We start from the raw sequence: 11,966 nt of genomic DNA on the forward strand, positions 1-11,966 counted from the left end.
ACACACACACACACACACACACACACACACACACACATACACACACACACACACACACACACACACACACACACACATATAAGGCAGCATTACTTTTTTATATTTTGTCACACACTGAATGATACCAACATAGCAAACCACTTTTATCTTTATTCTTAACATTATTTTTGAATGCTTTGATCTAAAAATTGGACAAAATTGGTAGATAACTCGCGGAAAGAAATGACACAGGTTTGAGACCCATCGCAGCTTGTTCTGGAACTGCAGGGGCGTTTTTGTAAAACGATGACAACTCACCAAAATTCATTTTTCACGGACTTTTTTGTATGTAAGTTACACTAGTTCACTTTTATTCGAAAGTTATCCCATATCCGTTAAAATATCTAAGGATATCAAGTCGACGGACGGTGTTTTCAAGCTGCAAGATTTTGAAAACACGTCCTTAGAATTGACATCCCTAAATATCAACAAGAGAAAAACAACGTTATACGTTACCCTACAAACGGATAAAGGTGAACTAGTATTAGCTTTACATCTGTTTTGAAAAAAAAAACGAAGTTACGAAACTGTCCCTACAGTACTATTCTGGTTTGTCCAATTGATTTAGATCATATCTAGAAAGAGGCATGACAAGAGCAGATCCTTTTTGACATGAACATCTGCTCCAGATGATCTTCGCTGTGAAGGAAGTGGCTGTGAATAGCAAGTGTCGGAACGTGTGTTCTTCTTTAAGGCCACAGCAAGTAAATTTTATGGATGACATCCTCCGCAGACTGAAAGGGAATGAGATAGTGCGAAAGAAAGCAAAATGGGTGAAAAAAGCCAGGCTTCAAATTTTCAAAATAGACACCATAAACGCTGCCTCCCTCCGTCATTCAGTCGTCGTAACAGAATTGAAATGGCGTTAAATAGCAAATGTCGAAACGTGTGTTCTTCTGTAAGGCCACAGCAAGCATATCTTATGGATGACATCCTCTGCAGACTGCAAAAATAATGAGATAGGGCCAAAAAACAGGATGGCTAATTTTTCAAGGTAGACACCATAAACGCTGTAACAAGAATTGCATTGACATTAAAAAATAGCAAATGTCGGAAAGTGTATACGCATTCTTTTATGGATGACATCCTCTGCAGACTGCAAAAATAATGAGATAGGGCGAAAAAAAAGATGGGTAATAAAACAAGATGGTAAATTTTCAAACGTTGTAACAAGAACTCAATTAACAGCACTGAACGACCAAATCTTTTTACAGATCGATCGCTCAACGATTTTCATAAAGAACTGATTTCTTGTGTTTTGTTGTCTTTTATCATATTTCTAAATCTTGCATCGAATTCCAAATATGAAACCAAGTGTCACAACAAATCAAATTTTGGTCACTGTACTGGCTCTCTGCAACCGCCATATATGGAAAAAGGGGCTTTTGGAAAAGGGTGCGTGAATTTGGTGCGACACCCACGACTTTCACAAGGTGAAAAGGTTTACTTGGCCATCGTTCACCTTAAATGCAAAGGTTATTTATGTTATATAATGTCATATATCACTTAACCTATAGATTTTGTACCTTCAAAGCAAGTTGCGAATTTTATCCTTCGACAAAGTCTGTAGCTAAATGTAGTTATGAATGTGAATAAGGCCACATCAAGTAAATTGTATGGCAAAAAATCAAGATGGTGAAAAAAACAAGATGGCAAATTTTCAAAGTAGACACCAAAAACGTTGTACAAAGAAGTATGTTCTAAACTATACAGTGTTGATAGATTTCACGGAGGGGTTGTGACTTGTGTGTCTACTACACAAGGTCTTCTTTCATGCACAAAGGTAACGCTATTTCACCTTTATTCGGTGGTTAACCTATGTCCGTTGTTTTTAAAACACGCTATTTCACCTTTATTCGGTGGTTAACCTATGTCCGTTGTTTTTAAAACACGCTATTTCACCTTTATTCGGTGGTTAACCTATGTCCGTTGTACATGTTTTCAAAACAGGCCTAGGGTATTCGGGGATATCAAGTCGACAGACCACCATCCATTCTTGAATGCCCCGATTCAGCAAAGACAACGGATATAGGTTACCCCGCGGATAAAGGTGAACTAACGTTATATGTGTTGGTCTTGATCAACAGAAATTGTGTCGGGACCTGACATCAGTACATGAAACGTCTCTTTTTATATATGTTACTCTAGCTGTATACTTGGTCATGAATTTGTATGAATTTGCTTCTTTCTTCTTAAAAATTTGGACATGGTATCAATAAAAGTAGCTACACAAAGTACACGACAAGTGAACAACAAATATACCAAAATTGAGGCAACTCACAAATCTGATTGAGTGTTAGCCCTGGTAAAGTTGGGAAGGGTGGGGGGTGTTGTGGGGGTGCCCCCCCCCCCCCCCCCCGGGGGTACATTTTACAAACTTTTCAACCAACGTTTTGTAAGTTAATCGGGGATTCACAAGTTAGTCAGCAGGGGCATATAGCTATCGTAACAACTTTCGTCAACAAAATAATTCCAGGAGAGTATGTATAAATTCCTGGAAAAATCTATTTCCTTTTCAAGAAAAATGCCGCCTTTCGGAAAAGAAACATTCTTTCTCAGAAATTCAGATTCCTTGGTCAAATTCATAGAATGGTTGGAGGCATCTTAAGATTTCGAAGAGTTTAATTTTCGGAGGTCTGAGAGCACAGGGGGCCAATTCTGAATCTTCAAGTCTAGACGCTGGATTTTACTTAAAAGTATTTCCATATATATACCCTATGATGTGCCGTTATATTTATGCAACGTAGAGCGTTTGCTACGCTCTAGCGACAAGTACAAGCCTTTGCAAACTTCTGAATGTCGTCTGTAATGTGAAATTGCGCTTTGTATCCGCTGGTATAAAGGTAAAGTAGGGTAAAGATTTTATAACCTTTTTGAGGTAGATACTCTCAGCTACAATGACAGAAGGCACGTTAGATACGGGAGTTAATGTTCTATAGATCGTTGCATCCAAAGTATCTTCAAAGAAGTTAATATTAAGGTCTGCCATATGCGGGATATGTAATGTCATCGTAAATGTATATTCTTGAAACATTACCCTGATATTATGATATTACTGTTTCGAGCACACCCATAAAGATGTGGTTGAACATGAATGAGAAAATACATGCCAGTAGTTTATGGTTGGCGTATTGTCATTAGAACAAAGCAGGATATGAAAATTCATCGAAATACTATTAATTCTAGAACAACATACAGAAATGGCACACAGCTTTAAAAAGGGATTCTGAAATCAACTGGGGATTCATAATAGAAGTTGAATCAAGCACCCACTGTCTTTCATCAGTGAAATGAAAATAAAAGTACACAAGACTTACGGAACAAAGAATACTATAGCTACTTATTGTTCTAACTACACTATACAGGAAACGGCCAAGGTGTTTAAGTATTCTAAGTAAACAACACAGGTAACTGCCAAGCAGTTCTATGTAGCATTCAAAATAAACGAAGGGGTAAGGTAACGGACAAGAGTTCTATAATAACATCTAACAATGCAATAGATATGTAAAATTACGAAAAAAAGATAAATCAACTACCCTAGTGGCGTCGTATGGCCAGTGACTAGGCTATCGGGAACGAGATTGAGAGGTCCCGAGTTCGAGTCCTGAAATTTCAGGCTAAAAGTATGGTCTTCTGGAAAGGCATTTCCCCCAAACTTTCCACCCAGACGTAACAATATAAAATAGGCACCTGATTTTGGTTGGGGAGGTAAAAGGCAGTAGAAGGAGAGGGATGGGCTTCGCCTCCCAATACCTTACCCTAGAAACAGTGAAAAACAACCCACTTGCGCTGTCCCTACGGCCTCAAAAAGGCTATATAACTTTACCTACCTTACCTCCTTAGATCACATTGTGTTGTAGTAGTGGACGTCTCGGTCAAATGGTTACATATCTTTGTATCTTATAGGTAGGGAAGGATGTATATAATATCTAAAGGTGTTATATCATAGTTAAAACCTCATGCTGTCCGTTCGTTAGCATATATCACTATGTGCCAGAACAAAGCGCATTGTTCTTATTTGTGACGTAATACACGGTCCTTCCCATTTTTTGTGCTAAATCGTCTTGATCGCTTTGAGAAAAATGTATTGCCAAGTAAAATAATTACACGATGTAAGTGTAATTGTGCAACTCGTTTTGCAACTTGTTTTGCAATACCCATTTTTTCTAGTTTACATTATAGAAAAATGCTGACACTTTACACCCAACACTGGAATTTACAATGTAGGAACTTACCCCTCTAAATTTTTGGACGAACCCTGTCGACCTTGTTCACAGAGAGAACTGCGAGAAGTTCAAATGCGCGGAATAAATTGTATTGAGACATTCTGAAGACAAAGTCCTACAGAAGCTACCACGAATTTGAGAGATCATACATCATTATAAACAACATATGAAAGAAATCAGTGGTCATATCATATCATATCATATCATATCATATCATATCGTATCATATTATATCAAATCATATCATGTCATATCATAGTATTTGGACAAGAGGCAGAAGACATTGCCATCATTATCAACGATACATGAAAAACTCAATTGTCATATCATATATGACATCATATCATATATGACATCATATCATAGTATTGGGATAAGAGGTAGTATATTGCCAATAGGAGCCGCTTCTTACGCGAATACCCAGGGTTTACATTAAGAGTTTAAGTTGAGCTATAAGCGTGACTGTACACTACGCCCTCTACCCCCGGCACTTGTGATTCAGGAATCGTAACGATTGAGATATCGTAAACATCAACAGGTATAGCGGCACAAAACGACAATAATCGCCAGGACATCTATATGCCAGACCTAGAAATTAGCGTGCACTGTGCTATATACAGCACAAGTGTATACGCACGATTTCATAAGTACCTTATATATCTTACTTCTCACGTATGTTCTCTCATGTACTCTTCTCATGTATGGCCGACTCTCCTATAACCCGTGTTTTTAAAGCATCGGCAATTTGGGCAGTTGTGATTGAGATATCGTAAACATCAACAGACACAATGGCACAAAAAGACTATAATCGCCAAGACATCTGCACCTAGAAACTAGCGCGTAGTGTGCTACAGCGCACTAGTGTATGCATATACATTGTACATACCTCCTCGCGTTGTAAGACCGATTGTCCTAAAATTGTATGCGTTGACAGTTTTGGCAGTTGTGATTGAGATATTTGAACATCAACAGATACAACGGCACAATCGCCAAGACATTTAGATCTAGAAAAGGCTAGCGCGTATTATGCTACACCACTATTGTATAAGTACGGTTTCATATTTGTATCTTACCTTATATTACTTCTCACGCTGTAAGGCCGACTCTCCTAAAACCTGTGTTCTTCAAAACGATATCTGAAGAGACCCACAGGACTCATTGACTGTGTCGCGATCGCCTTTTAGCCTGAGCCCGGAGTTCAAATGGCCGTCGATGCTTGTAAATCAGCTACTCGAAGCCTCCTGGTGTCTTGGTTGGTTGTTGTGCCGGCGGTCCGGCGTGCTACGCAGGTAGTAATGTTACGTGCGTACGGCAACGTGTTGTGCCTTTTTTGTGTCTCCACGAGGGCTTACATAACCAAGAGATTTCGGAGTCTACAAGGGCGAAATGACAACCGTACCAGCTTTCACTCACTCACTCACAGCTTTGCTGTCACGGAAAAGTGAATATCTCGTGACACGACACTAGAAATGATATTCAAAAGCTGTTTTACGTCAGGAAAACGGACGTTAGTAGACGTAAGGGAGAAAAGGCGGAAGTAACAGTTGTTTTGTGACGTTCCGGAACGTCGTTGCCATAGCAACGCCGCTGGTATTGTGCTTGCATAGTACTGATGGTACAGCCAACAATCGTTTACTATGTAAATTCACAACAATGTATGGCATATGTTCCAGAATAAGAGATATATCGAGACATAGAGAAGAGTATATTCGCCAACGGAAGGTTATGTGTTTGGGAGTGTGTACGTGTGTGTGTTAGCTTGATAACTCGACTTGGAAAGACCCCGACGAATTCTCTTAAAAATTGGTATGCCGGTAAGTCTTGGTGAGACCTCGCAGCCAACTGTACATGATTTTGACATCTCGTGTTCCGGACATGATATGCTCATGATTTTTGAGTGGTAGATATATCTTTTGGGGCAAAGAGTAAGTGGTGTAGGCTTGGCCCCCCCTAGTGGCTTTCTTGGAACTGCAGGGGCCAATTTGTTTCAGATTTTGAAAGAGGATACCTCAAGAAGGTTTTGACGGATTGTCATGATTTGCGGTATGTATAAAGCTGAATGATTTATTTTGAATCATAATTAGAGACGTCTAAATGCATGTCGTGACGTATCAAGAGGTTCTATGGTGTAATGGTTAGCACTCTGGACTCTGAATCCAGCGATCCGAGTTCAAATCTCGGTAGAACCTATGAGTTTTGTTGACTTTTTGAACACGAACGCAGAGTCACTTTTTGACTACTTTACACTGATTGTCTTTTTGCCATGGTTCTCTGAACGTTACATTTGTGATGATGGAATTTTAATACATGTACAAAGCTCTGTATATCTAAATACTGATAGACAGCACAAGACGGGATATTAACACATAGGTAGGATACAAACGTCTGAAATGCCAGTAGAATATAGGGTGTGACAATGCGAAAACAATGATTCACGGATACGACCGCGCATGCGTGGGTCAAAGGTGAAAGCCCCTGACTTGTAAACAATTCTTGTCTCGACAATACTTAATACATGTCCTGATATAAAAATTTATATTTATTTCTGTCCGTCATAATTCGTTTTGCATCACATTCCGGCCAGACTTGTTTTGTTTACGTCTCAGGGGCCTTAACCTTTGACATACCCATGCGCACTCGAATCCGCGAATAGACTTGTTCAGTTTTGTTTTTCTCTTCTTGGTGGGGGACCCCTGCGTAGGCGGTTTCTATGAATAATGAAAACCCTCGTTATTTGTCCCATATGTTCCGTTATGTAAAAGATTTGTCGAAAGGATTACAAATACGAAAACTATTTCGTTCTTTCCTAAAATATTTCGTCGTCCATAGACCAATTTGCGTTGTGTACCAGAATAAGGGACGCATTTGCGTTTTTGTGACCCATATATATGTATATGCCAAATATGGAGCGTTTGACATATTACTGTATTAGGGGAAATGTTCGAGGTAATTTTTTGTTTGTTTTTCACGAACCCTAAAAGAAACATAGCGAACATTTCCCTTCTTACAGTAAAACACTGCATGGCACGTCAGCCACAAACTTACAAACTTACAAAATTAAATACTTGAAGTAATAAAATCCCCGCAAACATTTCCATTTTTACGGTACTTGTCTCAGAACGTATTGAAAAATCATCGTACTTAAACTCTTGATGGCTTTTCACCTTACGTATTAGTCTCTACCAGACTCCGGATCGCTGGAAAAATCGTAGAAAATGGAACAAATCAGAGGAGTAAGCCGGCCAGAGGAATATAACCGGCCAGGGAACAGCACGGGATCGCGAGCTGTTCCCTGGTCGGTTACATTCCTCTCTATTTGTTCCATTTCTACGATTTTCTAGCGATCCGGAGTCTGGTAGAGACTACTTACGTATAACTGTAATGTACATTATGACGCTAAGACGCCATGGAGTTATTGCTGATAATAGCAATAATTACTTATTGACGTAAGAAATGCACCGGTGGCAAATTTGCGAACACGTTTTCGAAAGCGGAGAAAACACTCGTTTCAAAACCACATGTTCTCGAGTCTCTAGTACCTAAAGTACAGAAATAGCGACTATTGACATAACGTATAGCCCGGTAGACAAGAATAGACAAGTTTTTACTGTTCAGTAGTGATGGTCTACTCGAAAGCTTGAAAAGTGGTTCACAAAAACGTCATTCGGTTACATTCTAAAATAGCGCACACTTCTCGCTCAACAATGACAATGTGTGTCGCTCGCAATTCTATCTCCCTTCATTTTATGGCCTTCTCATTCTTTTTGGCGCCCTCAAATTGCACCAACTCACTCAATAGATAAGACATCAGCTGGAATCTATGGCGCGGAAAGAACTCTAAAAGGTTGTAAGAACATCGTCACGACAGGGGGAAAACATCATCAGGGGCTGGTACGTTAGATGTTTCAGAAGAGGGGTGGTCATCAAGGGCTAGTACGTTAGACATCTCCGGAGAGGGGTGGTTTAGAATGATTCTGTAAGGTTGTTCCACTACATAATAAACTTATCAATTTCAATCATGTGTTTGGTTTTCTTTTACATCTGTTAGATTTTATATTCATATTCAATGTATTTTTTAGCCAGCCTGTTATTTTCTTGCATGTTTTTTCTATGATTTTTGTTCTTTTGTTTGATCTTATTTGCTTATGTATGTCTGTTATAACCAGATTTGGCTGTTCAACATTATATCTCACGTAGATATTTGTAATGTAAATTATCAGTGCATCGTTTTCAATTCTATCTACCTTCATGTCTTGTGTACTTTAAGGAAGTTAAGTAAATCTCTAAGAGACTGACCTAGAACCAATCATTCAATTAAGAAAGCCTCTGGATCTAATCGTCCGAAGAACTAGTTTAAGCGGAGATTTAATTTATTTTTAGCTTGAAGGAAGCCGTGAAAATATCATCAAGAAGAAGGTGAAGCTCCGTATAGTAAGCCGGGTATACTGATTAATTCGTTTCCGGGAATCCTCCGCGTGTTTCCTGGAATAGACCGATGCCATAGCCCAGCCCATATCCACAGCCACATTCTCATTGGTTCATCCACTAAATGCCATGCCCTCATTGGTTGAACTACTAATTGCAATGCTAACATTGGTGGGGCTGCTAGTTATGATGGGCAGTCAGAATCGGTCAATAGGTCAATAGGTGTCTGCACTCACGTGATTATGACGTAGGTAGTATTCTCCATGCTGAATGTTAAACCGGGACGTCTTCACGCAAATTTTTACAGGTGGATACAGTTGCATGTATTTATAATTATGCAACTAGAAAGAATACACTAGCAAGCAAATACAGAATATTGCCTTCATATACTTTAGCAACTATAGTCTAACAAAACACTGATCTCTTATTCACACACATTCGTAACCAGCCCCATCATCTCTGTCCTGCCACTTGCTACAATACCAGTAACCAGTCGTCTGGTCAGGGTCATTGACCTTATTTGTTTGGAGAAGCAAAGAAGAGGAATAAGAAACGGACCAAAACATCTGTTTCCCCCTTTGGCATAAGACAACACCATATACGTGCCAGTTTGACTCTTCCAGGTTTAACCAAACAACATGGCGGCTGTGATGTCACACCCCGTATCAAATGTAGTGCATGAAAGACGTGATTTTGCGATGTGAAGCACGTGATTTTGTGACATGGTACACGTGATTTTGTGACATGGTACGCATGATCTTTGCTACTGTCTTGTGACTATCATTGATTCCTCTTGTATCTACTTCTATGGTGGAGCAAAATAAACGATGAATAAAAATATTTAGTATTCTAGATTGATGAATAGACGGCGAACAAACAAATTACGTGAAAATAGTTCCTCGAAGCTACTCGGTAAAATTCACGAAATTATTTCGCACGCGTCTTCCTTTAATCTCTCTTGAACAGAGCCTTATTTAGATCTGTCACTTTTCTCGACTGTAAAATCTGCTTTACTTCTAAATGTAGAAAGCTTATCAAAGATGCAAGACCTTTTATTTGAGATTAGGTTCAGCTTTACAGCTCTAGTATACTGATTAGTCCTCACAGCTTTCAAAGTCTGACCCTTTTGAAAGGTCGTCGATACTTTCTTTTAACCTTTGTCTGTCCTTGGTGCTAAGTGACCTTCAGATCGCCCCCCTCCCACATTTTCTTTCATATAAGGGCATGCTGGTTGGATTATATGGATGGCATCATCTGGGCACCCCAAAATCGATGCGAGCGTGCGAAATAAACTTTGACCAAAAATTGCCTTTATTCCTAAGTGGTCGGAAAGGCTGAACAAGTGGCTGAATACACAGAGAATGGTGTAAACAACAAGACGTTATTTTATCAGTTTCGGTCTGGTGCAGCTGACTTTGACCAACAATGTATTTCTATTTCTTTATGCTACTGGGCAAAGCCCACTTCAAGGGCATCCCGCTCATGTAACGTTAACGCTAGTTCACCTTTATCCGCGGGGTAACATTTATCCGTTGTATATAAGATCTGAGTATTTAGGGATATCAATTCGACAAACGGCTGTTTCAGACCGGAATTCTATGCATTTTGCAATATTGCATTTTCAATGCAGCGTCCGTCGACTAGATTCCCCTAAATATCTTGGTTTTAAAAACAACGGATATAGGTTACCATGTGGATAAAGGTGAATTACTGTTACATAAGTTTGTCGACCAACACTGTGACATGTAAAGAAACTATGGTAAACACGGCTTTATTACATGAAAGAATATATAAAGCCTCCATGTACACCCCGTAGCAACAATGATAAAACGAAAAATCTAGAGCCAAATGGAATTACAAACACCTCTGATTTGCGTCTTATTTTGGCCCGGAATTTTGGGACCATTCAGTCATGTGTGGCCAGCCGCAATACCGTTGCCAACTGTTAGAGGTCGTGCGCTTGTCATTCGCGTTGCTTCAAGTAATATCATCAATGAAGGTAACCAATGGAAAAGACTCCAGGGTGAAAAAAAATCTCATCAGCAGAAATGACCAATGGGGGAAGACTCCAAAGTGGGATAGCCAATGAGAAAAAGTGCATTTTTGTGACCAATGGTTATCCAGCATTCTGGCAGTGAGTCTACGAATGAAAGAGCAGTAACTTTCCGCGCTTCCTGTGGAGCCCTTTATGTGGCCTGACGCCACGTGAGATCGTCACTTACGGGCGGGTGTTCAGCCAGGCAAGACCGTACGTTTCTTATGTGGAGGCGTCAATGTATGCCGACATGTCTGCACTGCCATGCGGCAGACGGACATGGGATTAGCGCTAAAGTTGTCACTGAAAGGGGGCTTCGGGAGGAGTCCAGAGACGATTTACGTCAACACAATACAATCTTTGGACCATCTTCGAGAACATGCGAGGACTTATTCTAAAAGGTAGGCAGACTGTATGCCGTCTGACTTTTATGTCGTGTTACCCGTATCTTGACCAATTTTTTTCTTTTTCATTTGACATGTGGAGCCTGGTAGAGATTATATATAGAACTTTATTGCGCAACGATCGTACACGGTACAAAGTATGGCAAAAGAAAGAAGAAACAAACTTATCATCCTAATTACAAAAGCAAGTATTAAACATAATACATATGCAGATAATGAATATAGAATGGAATTTGACATCCTTATTTCTAAAACAATGAGAGCTAGCCTAAACATTGTACTACAATCGAGTGGTAAAAGACAGACAGCTTGAATAATTTAGCTTGATACCGCATACAGGAGAGAAGGCGTCCTCCTGTTGTGTCCTGGTCTTCACTCTTCATGTGATCGTACCTGCGACTCTCCCAGTGTTTATCTAGCCTAGACTTGAACTGATTAACGCTATCAACTGTAACTACTGCATCTGGTAAAGAGTTCAAGTTAGAGACAATTCTGACACTGAAAGTTTAGCTGCTCACCCTAGTCCTTGCCGACATTCGTTTCAATAAGCCTTCTCACATTACTTAGGGCGCATGTGCGGCGACAGGAATTCTAGGTAATATGTCAAAGGGCAAGGCACACAAAAAGTAAACAAACCCGTCTGGACATTGTTATGCAAATCGAAACAATGGTGAAGACAAGGACTGTTTACTTTTTTGTGTGCCTACCCTTGACATATTACCTAGAATCCCTGTCGCCGCACATGCGCCCGAACTAATGTGAGAAGGCTTATATTGCCCATTTCTCTTTGCAGCTTAGCCCGACTAGATAAGATTCGTGAAAAGATGATATTCGGGG

General features: G+C 39.8%; 1 protein-coding gene and 1 non-coding gene across 2 annotated transcripts in view; one reads left to right on the top strand and one right to left on the bottom strand.

Moving 5' to 3' along the window:
* LOC118404593 (protein tyrosine phosphatase type IVA 1-like) overlaps positions 1-5,771 on the bottom strand; it is a 38,985-nt gene extending 33,214 nt beyond the window's left edge. Inside the window, exon 1 of the mRNA XM_035803790.1 lies at positions 5,339-5,771. The gene's annotated coding sequence lies outside the window, so the exon portion shown is untranslated. The remainder of the gene's footprint in view (positions 1-5,338) is intronic.
* A 611-nt stretch (positions 5,772-6,382) lies between these two features.
* Positions 6,383-6,454, top strand: Trnaq-cug. The gene has a single exon. It is a non-coding gene; the product is annotated as a tRNA-Gln (tRNA).
* Positions 6,455-11,966: the final 5,512 nt, after the last annotated feature.

The sequence above is a fragment of the Branchiostoma floridae genome, chromosome 17 (genome assembly GCF_000003815.2).
Source record: "Branchiostoma floridae strain S238N-H82 chromosome 17, Bfl_VNyyK, whole genome shotgun sequence".
Lineage (NCBI taxonomy): Eukaryota > Metazoa > Chordata > Leptocardii > Amphioxiformes > Branchiostomatidae > Branchiostoma > Branchiostoma floridae.